Here is a 15034-nt window from a genome sequence, read left to right as displayed (position 1 = left end):
TGAAATCTATCTAGACATTGATAAATACCAGCCGAAACTCTGCAGCCGCTTTTGATAATTTATGGTTAGGGAATTCTTACCTTTTCTTACCCGCTTTTTACAAATTATGATCTTACATTCACACCTACTTGCAGTCGAACACCTTCTCATCCACTTATGATCATGTGCGGTTGGGCTTTCGCACCTTTTCTTACCCATTTTTCAGTAATTATGGGTGGACATTCAGACCTTCTTGCAGCCGAAAACCTCCGCTCCTCTTTTGATCATACATTGTCGGGCATTCACACCTTGTCTTACCCGCTTTTTACAAACTTTAGTCGGACATTCACACCTTCTTGCAGCTGAACCACCTCCGCTCCCTGTTTTGATCATATATGGTCTGGCAATAGTACCTTTTCTTACCCGTTTGTGAGTAATTATGGCTGGACATTCACACCTTCTTGCAGCCGAACACAACCTCTCCCGCTTTTGATGATATATGGTCCGGCATTCTTACCTTTTCTAACACATTTTTCAGCAATTATGGTCGGACATTCACACCTACTCACAGACGAACAACTCCGCTCCCACATTTGATAGTGTATAGTCGGGCATTCTCACCCTTTCTCATCAGCTTTTTGCAAATTATGATCTGATATTCACACCTACTTGCAGTCGAACAGCTCTGCTCCCGCTTTTGATTATGTTTGGTTGGATATTCGAACATTTTCTTAATGCTTTTTACAAACTTTGGTCGGACGTTCACACCGTCTTGCAGCCGAACACCTCCGCTTCCGTTTTTGATGGTGTATAGTCGGGCATTCGAGCCTTTTCTTACCCACCTATCACTTACTATGGTTGGACATTCAAACCTTCTTGTAGCCGAACACATCCGCTCCTGCTTTTGATGATGTATGATTTGGCATTCGCACCTTTTCTTACCCATTTTTCAGTAATTATTGGTCGGACGTTCAGACCTTCTTGCACCTGAACACCTCTGCTCCCGCTTTTGATGGTGTATAGTCGGGCTTTCGAGCCTTTTCTTCCCCGATTTTTACAAATTATGGTTGGACATTCAGACCTTGCAGCCGAAAACCTCCGCTCCCTCTTTTGATCATACATTGTCGGGCATTCGCCCCTTGTCTTACACGGTTTTTACAAACTTTAGTCAGACATTCACACCTTGCAGCTGAACCACCTCCATTCCCTGTTTTGATCATGTGTGGTCTGGAAATACTACCTTTTCTTCCCCCGTTTGTGAGTAATTATGGCTGGACATTCACACCTACTTGCAGCCGAAAAACCACCTCTCCCGCTTTTGATGATGTATTGTCCGGCATTCTAGTCTTTTCTATCACATTTTTCAGCAATTATGATCTGACATTCACACCTACTTGCAGTCGAACAGCTCTGCTCCCGCTTTTGATTATGTTCGGTTGGATATTGAAACCTTTTCTTAACTGCTTTTTACAAACTTTGGTCGGACGTTCACAATATCTTGCAGCCGAACACCTCCGCTTCCGCTTTTGATGGTGTATATTCGGGCATACGAACCTTTTCTTACCCGCTTTTTACAAACCAAGGTCGGACTTTCACACCTTCTCTTAGCTGAACAACTCCGCTCCCTCTTTTGATTGTGTACAGTCGGGTAATTTAACCTTTTCTTACCCGCTTTTTACCATCTATGGTCGGACATTCACACCGTCTTACAGCGGAACACCTCCGCTCCCTCTTTTGATTATGTATGGTTTGACATTCGCACCTTCTCTCACCCGCCTTTTACTATGGTCGGCCATTCACAGCTTCCTCTCCACCATACTTGTATGGTGGGATATTCAAACCCACCTGCATCCGAAGACCTCCGCCCCCACTTTTGTTGATATTTAGTCGGTCATTCGCACCTTACCCGCTTTTGGCAAACTATGGCCTTCTTGCAGCCCAACACCTCTGATCTCGCTTTTGATGATGTAAGGTTGGGCATTCAGACCTTGCTTCACCTGCTTTTCACCAAATATAGTCGGACATTCACACCCACTTGCATCCGAAGACCTCCGCCCCCACTTTTGTTGATATTTAGTCGGACATTCGCACCTTACCCGCTTTTGGCAAACTATGGCCTTCTTGCAGCCAAACACCTCTGATCTCGCTTTTGATGATGTAAGGTTGGGCATTCAGACCTTGCTTCACCTGCTTTTCACCAAATATAGTCGGACATTCACACCTTCTTGCAGCCGAACACTTCCGCTCCACCTTTTAGTGTTCTATCACACCTTTTTTTCACCGCATTTTATACATTATGGTTGGAAATTTTCAACCACTCTCATCCGAAGACCTCTCCTCCCGCTTTTGTTAATATATTTGAACTTTAGTCGGACATTCAAACCTTCTTGCAGCTGAACCACCTCCGCTCCCTGTTTTGATCATATATGGTCTGGCAATACTACCTTTTCTTACCCGTTTGTGAGTAATTATGGCTGGACATTCACACCTACTTGCAGCCGAACACAACCTCTCTCGCTTTTGATGATGTATGGACCGGCATTCTTACACTTTCTAACACATTTTTCAGCAATTATGGTCGGAGATTCACACCTACTCACAGCCGAACAACTCCGCTCCCGCATTTGATGGTGTATAGTCGGGCATTCTCACCCTTTCTCATCAGCTTTTTGCAAATTATGATCTGACATTCACACCTACTTGCAGTTGAACAGCTCTGCTCCCGCTTTTGATTATGTATGGTTGTATATTCGAACCTTTTCTTAACTGCTTTTTACAAACTTTGGTTGGACGTTCACACCTTCTTGTAGCCGAACACATGCACTCCTGCTTTTGATGATGTATGGTTGGGCATTCGCACCTTTTTTTTTACCCATTTTTCAGGTATTATGGGTGGACATTCACACCTTCTTGCAGCTGAACACCTCCTCTCCCACTTATGATCATGTGTGGTTTGATTTTCGAAAATTTTCTTTCATGTTTTCTAGCTATTATTGATGGACATTTAGACCTTCTTGCAACTGAACACCACCTCTCCCGATTTTGATTATGTATGGACCGGCATTTTTTACCTTTTCTAACACATTTTTCAGCAATTATGGTTGGAGATTCACACCTACTCACAGCCGAACAACTCCGCTACCGCATTTGATGGTGTTTAGTCGGGCATTCTCACCCTTTCTCATCAGCTTTTTGCAAATTATGATCTGACATTCACACCTACTTGCAGTCGAACAGCTCTGCTCCCGCTTTTGATTATGTATGGTTGGATATTCGAACCTTTTCTTAACTGCTTTTTACAAACTTTGGTTGGACGTTCACACCTTCTTGTAGCCGAACACATGCACTCCTGCTTTTGATGATGTATGGTTGGGCATTCGCACCTTTTTTTTACCCATTTTTCAGGTATTATGGGTGGACATTCACACCTTCTTGCAGCTGAACACCTCCTCTCCCACTTATGATCATGTGTGGTTTGATTTTCGAAAATTTTCTTTCATGTTTTCTAGCAATTATTGATGGACATTTAGACCTTCTTGCAGCTGAACACCACCTCTCCCGATTTTGATTATGTATGGACCGGCATTTTTACCTTTTCTAAGACATTTTTCAGCAATTATGGTTGGAGATTCACACCTACTCACAGCCGAACAACTCCGCTACCGCATTTGATGGTTTATAGTCGGGCATTCTCACCCTTTCTCATCAGCTTTTTGCAAATTATGATCTGACATTCACACCTACTTGCAGTCGAACAGCACTGCTCCCGCTTTTGATTATGTATGGTTGGATATTCGAACCTTTTCTTAACTGCTTTTTACAAACTTTGGTTGGACGTTCACACCTTCTTGTAGCCGAACACATGCACTCCTGCTTTTGATGATGTATGGTTGGGCATTCGCACCTTTTTTTTACCCATTTTTCAGGTATTATGGGTGGACATTCACACCTTCTTGCAGCTGAACACCTCCTCTCCCACTTATGATCATGTGTGGTTTGATTTTCGAAAATTTTCTTTCATGTTTTCTAGCAATTATTGATGGACATTTAGACCTTCTTGCAGCTGAACACCACCTCTCCCGATTTTGATTATGTATGGACCGGCATTTTTACCTTTTCTAACACATTTTTCAGCAATTATGGTTGGAGATTCACACCTACTCACAGCCGAACAACTCCGCTACCGCATTTGATGGTGTATAGTCGGGCATTCTCACCCTTTCTCATCAGCTTTTTGCAAATTATGATCTGACATTCACACCTACTTGCAGTCGAACAGCTCTGCTCCTGCTTTTGATTATGTATGGTTGGATATTCGAACCTTTTCTTAACTGCTTTTTACAAACTTTGGTCGGACGTTCACAATATCTTGCAGCCGAACACCTCCGCTTCCGCTTTTGATGGTGTATATTCGGGCATACGAACCTTTTCTTACCCGCTTTTTACAAACCAAGGTCGGACTTTCACACCTTCTCTTAGCTGAACAACTCCGCTTCCTCTTTTGATTGTGTACAGTCGGGTAATTTAACCTTTTCTTACCCGCTTTTTACCAACTATGATCGGACATTCACACCGTCTTACAGCGGAACACCTCCGCTCCCTCTTTTGATGATGTATGGTTAGGCATTCGCACCTTTTCTTACCCATTTTTCAGTAATTATGGGTAGACATTCACACCTTCTTGCAGCTGAACACCTCCTCTCCCGCTTATGATCATGTGCAGTTTGATATTCGAAAATTTTCTTTAATGTTTTCTACCAATTATTGATGGACATTCAGACCGTCTTGCAGCTGAACACCTCCGCTCCCACTTTTGATGGTGTATAGTCGGGCTTTCGAGCCTTTTCTTCCCCGCTTTTTACAAAATTATTGTTTGGACATTCAGACCTTCTTGCAGCAGAAAACCTCCACTCCCTCTTTTGATCATACATTGTCGGGCATTCGCACCTTTTCTTACCCGCTTTTTACAAACCATGGTCGGACTTTCACACCTTCTTGTAGCCGAACAACTCCGCTCCCGCTATTGATTGTGTACAGTCGGGTATTTTAACCTTTTCTTACCCGCTTTTTACCAACTATTGTTGGACATTCACACCGTCTTACAGCGGAACACCTCCGCTCCCTCTTTTGATGGTGTATGTTCGGGCATTCGAACCTTTTCTTACCCGCTTTTTACAAACTATGGTCAGACATTCAAACCTTCTTGTAGCCGAACACATCCACTCCTGCTTTTGATGATGGGTATTCAAACCTACTTGTTGCCCGCTTTTCATTAATTATGGGTGGACATACACACCTTGTCGCAGCCAAACACCTCCGCTCCCTGTTAGGATCATGTATGGTTGGGCATTCGTACCTTTTCTTACCCATTTTGCAGTAATTATGGGTGGACATTCACACCTTCTTGCATTTGAACACCTCCTCTCCCGCTAATGATCATGTGCGGTTTGATATTCGAAAATTCTCTTCCATGTTTTCTAGCAATTATTGATGGACATTCAGACCTTCTTGCAGCTGAACACCTCCGCTCCAGCTGTTGATGGTGTATAGTCGGGCTTTCGAGCCTTTTCTTCCCAGATTTTTACAAAATATGGATGGACATTCAGACCTTGTTTCAGCCGAAAACCTCCACTCCCTCTTTTGATCATACATTGTCGGGCATTCGCACCTTTTCTTACCCGCTTTTTACAAACCATGGTCGGACTTTCACACCTTTTAGTAGCGGAACAACTCTGCTCCCGCTATTGATTGTGTACAATCGGGTATTTTAACCTTTTCTTACCTGCTTTTTGCCAACTATGGTCGGACATTCACACCTTCTTACAGCGGAACACCTCCGCTCCCTCCTTTGATGGTGTATGTTCGGGCATTCGAAACTTTTCTTACCCGCTTTTTACAAACTATGGTCAGACATTCACACCTTCTTGCAGCCGAACACTTCCGCTCTACCTTTTAGTGTTCTATGGGGTATTCACACCTTTTTTTTCACCGCATTTTATAGATTATGGTTGTAAATTCTCACCCACTCTTATCCGAAGACCTCTCCTCCTGCTTTGGTTAATATATAGTCGGGCATTCGAACCTTTTCTTACCCGCTTTTTACAAATTATGGTCGAACATTCACACCTACTTGCAGCCGAACACCTCCGCTCCCGCTTTTGTTGGTGTATAGTCGGGCTTTCGAGCCTTTTCTTCCCCGGTTTTTACAAATTATGGTTGGACATTCAGACCTTGCAGCCGAAAACCTCCGCTCCCTCTTTTGATCATACATTGTCAGGCATTCGCACCTACTTACAGCCGAATACTTCCGCTCCACCTTTTAGTGATGTATGGTTGGCATTTGCACCTTTTCTTACCCTTTCTTACCCTACTGATTGCTTAAGATTAAGTTGTTTTTTCTCAAACTACAACATTTTTTTAATTGTTGAAACTTGATTTGAAGTGGATAAATAAGGAGGACAAACAGTTTTAAGTCAGGCTGATAGAAGGAATTAATTTTATAGCAAAATCTGTATTTCGTCATATGTCGAGAGATGCTTATTGCTGAAGAAGTTCTTTCTCATTCTACAAAGTACAACGTTGTTTATCGTTGAAACTTGATTAGACATGAATAAATATGAAGGACAAAGCAGTCTTAACTTGGTTAGAGTTAAGGAATTCGTTTAATAGGAGAATCCGAATTCGTGCATAACTCGTAAAATAGAGCTTATTTTCGGATTCCTGAAGAATGAGTCTGGTTCTTTCTCATGATACAAAGTTTGTTGTTTATTGTTGAAACTTCATCAGAAGTGAAGAAATAAATGAATGCCTATCAACAAATGTGGGATCTAAACTCTAGTGCTTCCTCTAAAATAATTTCCTTTCTCAATTCAGAAATGTGTGTGTGTAAGTCACAACACCCGTGACACCAAAACGGCTTTCTTTTCTCTCTTTTCTCTACACTCTGCACTGTGAGCACACACACCAAATCAGAAAGGCTTTTTTCTCTCTTTTCTACATTATGGACTGTGGGGACTCTCTTTTTTTTTTTGATTGTGTGCCAGGGCGTTGTCTCACGTATTAGATTATGCTTACGATACGAATGGGTTTATCAGTCACATCAGAATCCATACATACTGATCCTCCCGTAATAAAATGGTCGGATCTTATCAAACACACTTTGTTTCTTGTGACAATCAAGTCAGCGAAACAGCGTATACACGTCAAGACACTGAATCAAGTTTGCCACAAGAACTCATAAGTTTGGCAGTATTGCTCTGCCGTCAGCAATCATACACCCATTTTATTTTCATGAGACATGTGCAGGCACCTGTTCATCTACTGTTCTATCACTATGAATTAGTTTATCTATTATCAATAAGGATACTTCTACAACTACTATCAAAGTATGTCCAGACTTCTTATGTTGTCAGTTGCTATATATGAATAAGTGGGTAGCTACTGACAAGCATTAAGCATGTCACACAGCCCAAACATATAACATTTCAGGACACACCACACAGTAACAACCACAGTGAAGCGTGTCAAAGCCCAAACATGTAACATTCAACAGGACACTTACACAACACATTCAAATCAAACAGTCAGACAACATACAAGAACTTATACCCCAGCCGGCATTGCTCCCTGCCTATTTTCCTACAGCTCACTATGTGTGCGCACACCTTTATTCACAAACTCTTCAACTTATACTCTTTTACCAAAGCTGCTACAGCTCGATTGGCCGAATACCCTTAGATCCTATTTCGGTGAATTTGACATCTGCCTTACATGTAACAGATTAGCGGTTTAGCAGTTTTAATTTAGTTTCAGTGAAGGAATTCATTTTATAGCAAAATCCGAAATCGTGAAGAACTCATGAAAGTAAGCTTATTCTCGGATTCCTGAAACTTTAGATTTGCTCTTTCTTTTACTGCAAAGTACAACGTTGTTTTTTTTTTGTTTAAATCTTTCTAGACATGGTAAATATGAAGGACAAAGCAGTTTTAACATAGTTTGAGTGAAGGAATTCATTTTATAGATAAAATCCCAAGAGTCTGCTGAGAAAAGAGAGTGAATGCAAAGTAGACTTTAACACGGCTCTGGGAGCGAGCCGAGTGTGGGCTAACCGGGAGAATTGCTTGAAAGAAACGCGACACCGAATGAGCGGTCAGAACAAAGCCTCAATACGGTGTTCCCGTGGTGTTTTTGTTGCTGCCTTGTCGATTGCACAGGGGCAAGCGTTTCAACCAAGCAACGCTCACCATGGGGAAGGTGGCTATGGCAACTAGCCTGATGCCCTGCTCCCGCAGTGACGGATAATCGTACTCTGGTTTCTCTTCATAACATACAAGTCTTTCGCCTTTTACTAAAGACTTTCGTGGAGAGCAGCACTAATGAGTTGTTTCTATTTTTGGCAGGCTTTACCTTTGCGGGTGAAGCCCTTTCTGTCTGTGCAAAAGAAATCTTGTTACTGTGCAGAGTGACTTCTCTGAGTAGAGTCGCCTTACTTGTTGCGATTGTGCCGATGTTCGAAGCTGGAGTGCAAAGTTGTTGCTTGAATGGTGCTTGCTGGAGCATGCGGGAGTGCAAAGTTATACCATTTAAAAGGGCTGAAGAGTGCTCAGTGCAGCGGGTGGGCGGAGGTGCAACGTGACACTCTGGCCACCTATGGCCATAAAAAGAACACTGCTACAAGTGCGCATTGTGCCAGCAAGGGCCCTCGGACCTGAAACAGTGGACAGTTATCGCTTCTCGGCCTTTTGGCTAAGATCAAGTGTAGTATCTGTTCTTATCAGTTTAATATGTCCTCTATACGAGGACTACATATTAAATGGATTTTTAAGAATAGGAGTTGAAAAAGAAGCTTGCTCCGTTCACTCCAAGCATCGACCCAGTACTGCAGTGCCGCTGGGAACGGTGCGCTCTTCTCTGCTCTTGTGAAAAAGCAAACAGCGGTGCAGGATGGAAGTTTCAGGGAGCCCAAGATGAAACTTTCTTTTAATCTGCTGAGAAAAGAGAGTGAATGCGAAGTAGACTTTAACACGGCTCTGGGAGCGAGCCGAGTGTGGGCTAACCGGGAGAATTGCTTGAAAGAAACGCGACACCAAATGAGTGGTCAGAACAAAGCCTCAATACGGTGTTCCCGTGGTGTTTGTGGCTGCCTTGTCTTTTGCACAGAGTAAAAGACAAGGCAGCCATCGAATAGGGCCCGATTGTTCCTACTTGGTCAGCTGAGGAGCAAGGGGGGGGAGCAAGCGTCTCAACCAAGCAAATCTCACCAAGTAGGAACAATCGGGCCCTATTCAATGGCTGCAACACCTGAAAGAGATATTGATGCGAGACCCGATCAAAAGCTTTTTCAAAGTCTAAATTTAAGATGACAAGCCGGGTGTTTCTGTCTCTAGCGTAATCAATGATGTCTCGAATCAGTACGAGGCTGTCGGTGAGTTGTCTCTCTGAGATGGCACAAGCCTGGTCTGGGTGAATTACCTCCTCTAAAACAGAGGACATCCGTGTCGTTAAAACCTTGCTAAAAAGTTTACAGTCAAAGTTTAAAAGTGTGATGGGCCTCCAATTCTTTAGGTCAGTCTTATCATTTTTATCAGAAGTGAAGAAATAAATGAATGCCTATCAACAAATGTGGGATCTAAACTCTAGTGCTTCCTCTAAAATAATTTCCTTTCTCAATTTAGAAATGTGTGTGTGTAAGTCACAACACCCGTGACACCAAAACGGCTTTCTTTTCTCTACACTCTGCACTATGAGCACACACACCAAATCAGAAAGGGTTTTTTCTCTCTTTTCTACATTATGGACTGTGGGGACACAAAACCGCTCTCTCTTTTTTTTTTATCGTGTGCCAGGGCGTTGTCTGACGTATTAGATTGTGCTTAAGATACGAATGGGTTTATCAGTCACATCAGAATCCATACATACTGATCCTCCCGTAATAAAATGGTCGGATCTTATCAAACACACTTTGTTTCTTGTGACAATCAAGTCAGCGAAACAGCGTATACACGTCAAGACACTGAATCAAGTTTGCCACAAGAACTCATAAGTTTGGCAGTATTGCTCTGCCGTCAGCAATCATACATCCATTTTATTTTCGTGAGACATGTGCAGGCACCTGTTCATCTACTGTTCTATCACTATGAATTAGTTTATCTATTATCAATAAGGATACTTCTACAACTACTATCAAAGTATGTCCAGACTTCTTATGTTGTCAGTTGCTATATATGAATAAGTGGGTAGCTACTGACAAGCATTAAGCATGTCACACAGCCCAAACATATAACATTTCAGGACACACCACACAGTAACAACCACAGTGAAGCGTGTCAAAGCCCAAACATGTAACATTCAACAGGACACTTACACAACACATTCAAATCAAACAGTCAGACAACATACAAGAACATATACCCCAGCCGGCATTGCTCCCTGCCTATTTTCCTACAGCTCACTATGTGTGCGCACACCTTTATTCACAAACTCTTCAACTTATACTCTTTTACCAAAGCTGCTACAGCTCGATTGGCCGAATACCCTTAGATCCTATTTCGGTGAATTTGACATCTGCCTTACATGTAACAGATTAGCGGTTTAGCAGTTTTAATTTAGTTTGAGTGAAGGAATTCATTTTATAGCAAAATCCGAAATCGTGAAGAACTCATGAAAGTAAGCTTATTCTCGGATTCCTGAAACTTTAGATTTGCTCTTTCTTTTACTGCAAAGTACAATGTTGTTTTTTTTTTGTTTAAATCTTTCTAGACATGGTAAATATGAAGGACAAAGCAGTTTTAACATAGTTTGAGTGAAGGAATTCATTTTATAGATAAAATCCCAAGAGTCTGCTGAGAAAGTTTGTAAAAAGCGGGTAAGAAAAGGTTCGAATGCCCGAACATACACCATCAAAGGAGGGAGCGGAGGTGTTCCGCTGTAAGAAGGTGTGAATGTCCGACCATAGTTGGCAAAAAGCAGGTAAGAAAAGGTTAAAATACCCGATTGTACACAATCAATAGCGGGAGCAGAGTTGTTCCGCTACTAAAAGGTGTGAAAGTCCGACCATGGTTTGTAAAAAGCGGGTAAGAAAAGGTGTGAATGCCCGACAATGTATGATCAAAAGAGGGAGAGGAGGTTTTCGGCTGAAACAAGGTCTGAATGTCCATCCATATTTTGTAAAAATCTGGGAAGAAAAGGCTCGAAAGCCCGACTATACACCATCAACAGCTGGAGCGGAGGTGTTCAGCTGCAAGAAGGTCTGAATGTCCATCAATAATTGCTAGAAAACATGGAAGAGAATTTTCGAATATCAAACCGCACATGATCATAAGCGGGAGAGGAGGTGTTCAAATGCAAGAAGGTGTGAATGTCCACCCATAATTACTGCAAAATGGGTAAGAAAAGGTACGAATGCCCAACCATACATGATCCTAACAGGGAGCGGAGGTGTTTGGCTGCGACAAGGTGTGTATGTCCACCCATAATTAATGAAAAGCGGGCAACAAGTAGGTTTGAATACCCATCATCAAAAGCAGGAGTGGATGTGTTCGGCTACAAGAAGGTTTGAATGTCTGACCATAGTTTGTAAAAAGCGGGTAAGAAAAGGTTCGAATGCCCGAACATACACCATCAAAGGAGGGAGCGGAGGTGTTCCGCTGTAAGAAGGTGTGAATGTCCAACCATAATTGGCAAAAAGCAGGTAAGAAAAGGTTAAAATACCCTATTGTACACAATCAATAGCGGGAGCAGAGTTGTTCCGCTACTAAAAGGTGTGAAAGTCCAACAATGAATTGTAAAAAGCGGGTAAGAAAAGGTGCGAATGCCCGACAATGTATGATCAAAAAAGGGAGCGGAGGTTTTCGGCTGAAAGAAGGTCTGAATGTCCATCCATAATTTGTAAAAATCGGGGAAAAAAAAGGCTCGAAAGCCCGACTATACACCATCAACAGCTGGAGCAGAGGTGTTCAGCTGCAAGAAGGTCTGAATGTCCATCAATAATTGCTAGAAAACATGGAAGAGAATTTTCGAATATCAAACCGCACATGATCATAAGCGGGAGAGGAGGTGTTAAAATGCAAAAAGGTGTGAATGTCCACCCATAATTACTGCAAAATGGGTAAGAAAAGGTACGAATGCCCAACCATACATCATCAAAAGCAGGAGTGGATGTGTTCGGCTACAAGAAGGTTTTAATGTCCGACCATAGTTTGTAAAAAACGGGTAAGAAAAGTTTCGAATGCCCGAACATACACCATCAAAAGAGGGAGCGGAGGTGTTCCACTGTAAGAAGGTGTGAATGTCTGACCATAGTTGGTAAAAAGCGGGTAAGAAAAGGTGAAAATACCCGACTGTACACAATCAATAGCGGGAGCGGAGTTGTTCGGCTACTAAAAGGTGTGAAAGTCCGACCCTGGTTTGTAAAAAGCGGGTAAGAGAAGGTGCGAATGCCCGACAATGTATGATCAAAAGAGGGAGCGGAGGTTTTCGGCTGCAAGAAGGTCTGAATGTCCAACAATAATTATGTAAAAACCGGGGAAGAAAAGGCTCGAAAGCCCGACTATACATCATCAAAAGCGGGAGCGGAGGTGTTCAGCTGCAAAAAGGTCTGAATGTCCATCAATAATTGCTAGAAAACATGAAAGAAAATTTTCGAATATCAAACAACACATCATCATAAGCGGGAGAGGAGGTGTTCAGCTGCAAGAAGGTGTGAATGTCCGACCATAGTTTGTAAAAAATGGGTAAGAAAAGGTGCGAATGCTCAACCATACATCATCAAAAGCAGGAGTGGATGTGTTTTGCTAAAAGAAGGTTTGAATGTCCGACCATAGTTCGTAAAATGCGGGTAAGAAAAGGTTCGAATGCCCGAACATACACCATCAAAAGAGGGAGCGGAGGTGTTCGGCTACAAGAAGGTGTGAAAGTCCGACCATGGTTTGTAAAAAGCGGGTAAGAAAAGGTTCGAATGCCCGAATATATACCATCAAAAGCGGAAGCGGAGGTGTTCGGCTGCAAGAAGGTGTGAATGTCCGACCAAAGTTTGTAAAAAGCAGTGAAGAAAAGTTTCGAATATCCAACCAAACATAATCAAAAGCGGGAGCGGAAGTGTTCGGCTGTAAGTAGTTGTGAATGTCAAACCATAATTGCTGAAAAATGTGTTGGAAAAGACTAGAATGCCGGACCATACATCATCAAAAGCGGGAAAAGTGTTGTTCGGCTGCAAGTAGGTGTGAATGTCCAGCCATAATTACTCACAAACCGGTAAGAAATGGTAGTATTGCCAGACCATACATTATCAAAACAGGGAGCGGAGGTGGTTCAGCTGCAAGGTGTGAATGTCTGACTAAAGTTTATAAAAAGCGGGTAAGACAAGGTGCGAATGCCTGACAATGTATGATCAAATGAGGGAGCGGAGGTTTTCGGCTGCAAGGTCTGAATGTACAACCATAATTTGTAAAAACCGGGGAAGAAAAGGCTCGAAAGCCCGACTATACACCATCAAAAGCGGGAGCGGAGGTGTTCGGCTGCAAGTAGGTGTGAATGTTCGACCATAATTTGTAAAAAGCGGGTAAGAAAAGGTTTGAATGGCCGACTATATATTAACAAAAGCAGGAGGAGAGGTCTTCGGATAAGAGTGGGTGAGAATTTCCAACCATAATCAATAAAATGCGGTGAAAAAAAAGGTGTGAATACCCCATAGAACACTAAAAGGTGGAGCAGAAGTGTTCGGCTGCAAGAAGGTGTGACTGTTCGACTATATTTGGTGAAAAGCAGGTGAAGCAATGTCTGAATGCCCAACCTTACATCATCAAAAACGAGATCAGAGGTGTTTGGCTGCAAGAAGGCCATAGTTTGCCAAAAGCGGGTAAGCTGCGAATGACCGACTAAATATCAACAAAAGTGGGGGCGGAGGTCTTCGGATGCAAGTGGGTGCGAATATCCCACCATACAAGTATGGTGGAGAGGAAGCTGTGAATGGCCGACCATAGTAAAAAGCGGGTGAGAAAAGGTGCGAATGTCCAATCATACATGATCAAAACAGGGAGCGGAGGTGTTTGGCTGCGACAAGGTGTGTATGTCCACCCATAATTAATGAAAAGCGGGCAACAAGTAGGTTTGAATACCCATCATCAAAAGCAGGAGTGGATGTGTTCGGCTACAAGAAGGTTTGAATGTCCGACCATAGTTTGTAAAAAGCGGGTAAGAAAAGGTTCGAGTGCCCGAACATACACCATCAAAAGAGGGAGCGGAGGTGTTCCGCTGTAAGACGGTGTGAATGTCCAACAATAGTTGGTAAAAAGCGGGTAAGAAAAGGTTAAAATACCCGACTGTACACAATCAATAGCGGGAGCGGAGTTGTTCGGCTACAAGAAGGTTGAAAGTCCGACCATGGTTTGTAAAAAGCGGGTAAGAAAAGGTGCGAATGCCCGACAATGTATGATCAAAAGAGGGAGTGGAGGTTTTCGGCTGCAAGAAGGTCTGAATGTCCAACCATAATTTGTAAAAACCGGGGAAGAAAAGGCTCGAAAGCCCGACTATACACCATCAAAAGTGGGAGCGGAGGTGTTCAGCTTCAAGACGGTGTTCAGCTTCAAGACAGTCTGAATGTCCATCAATAATTGCTAGAAAACATGAAAGAAAATTTTCGAATATCAAACTGCACATGATCATAAGCAGGAGAGGAGGTGTTCAGCTGCAAGAAGGTGTGAATGTCTACCCATAATTACTGAAAAATGGGTAAGAAAAGGTGCGAATGCCTAACCATACATCATCAAAAGAGGGAGCGGAGGTGTTCCGCTGTAAGACGGTGTGAATGTCCGACCATAGATGGTAAAAAGCGGGTAAGAAAAGGTTAAATTACCCGACTGTACACAATCAAAAGAGGGAGCGGAGTTGTTCAGCTAAGAGAAGGTGTGAAAGTCCGACCTTGGTTTGTAAAAAGCGGGTAAGAAAAGGTTCGTATGCCCGAATATACACCATCAAAAGCGGAAGCGGAGGTGTTCGGCTGCAAGATATTGTGAACGTCCGACCAAAGTTTGTAAAAAGCAGTTAAGAAAAGGTTTGA

General features: G+C 42.7%; 2 non-coding genes across 2 annotated transcripts; both read left to right on the top strand.

Moving 5' to 3' along the window:
* Positions 1-8282: 8282 nt before the first annotated feature.
* On the top strand, positions 8283-8396 carry LOC140317368 (U5 spliceosomal RNA). The gene has a single exon (XR_011917689.1). It is a non-coding gene; the product is annotated as a U5 spliceosomal RNA (small nuclear RNA).
* Positions 8397-8704: 308 nt separating this feature from the next.
* On the top strand, positions 8705-8888 carry LOC140317057 (U2 spliceosomal RNA). The gene has a single exon (XR_011917407.1). It is a non-coding gene; the product is annotated as a U2 spliceosomal RNA (small nuclear RNA).
* Positions 8889-15034: the final 6146 nt, after the last annotated feature.

Source organism: Leuresthes tenuis, unplaced genomic scaffold (genome assembly GCF_036924035.1).
Source record: "Leuresthes tenuis unplaced genomic scaffold, fLeuTen1.0.hap1 SCAF_10, whole genome shotgun sequence".
Taxonomy (NCBI): domain Eukaryota; kingdom Metazoa; phylum Chordata; class Actinopteri; order Atheriniformes; family Atherinopsidae; genus Leuresthes; species Leuresthes tenuis.
Note: the sequence above shows the minus strand (reverse complement) of the source record. Positions and strands in the feature narration are given on the sequence as shown.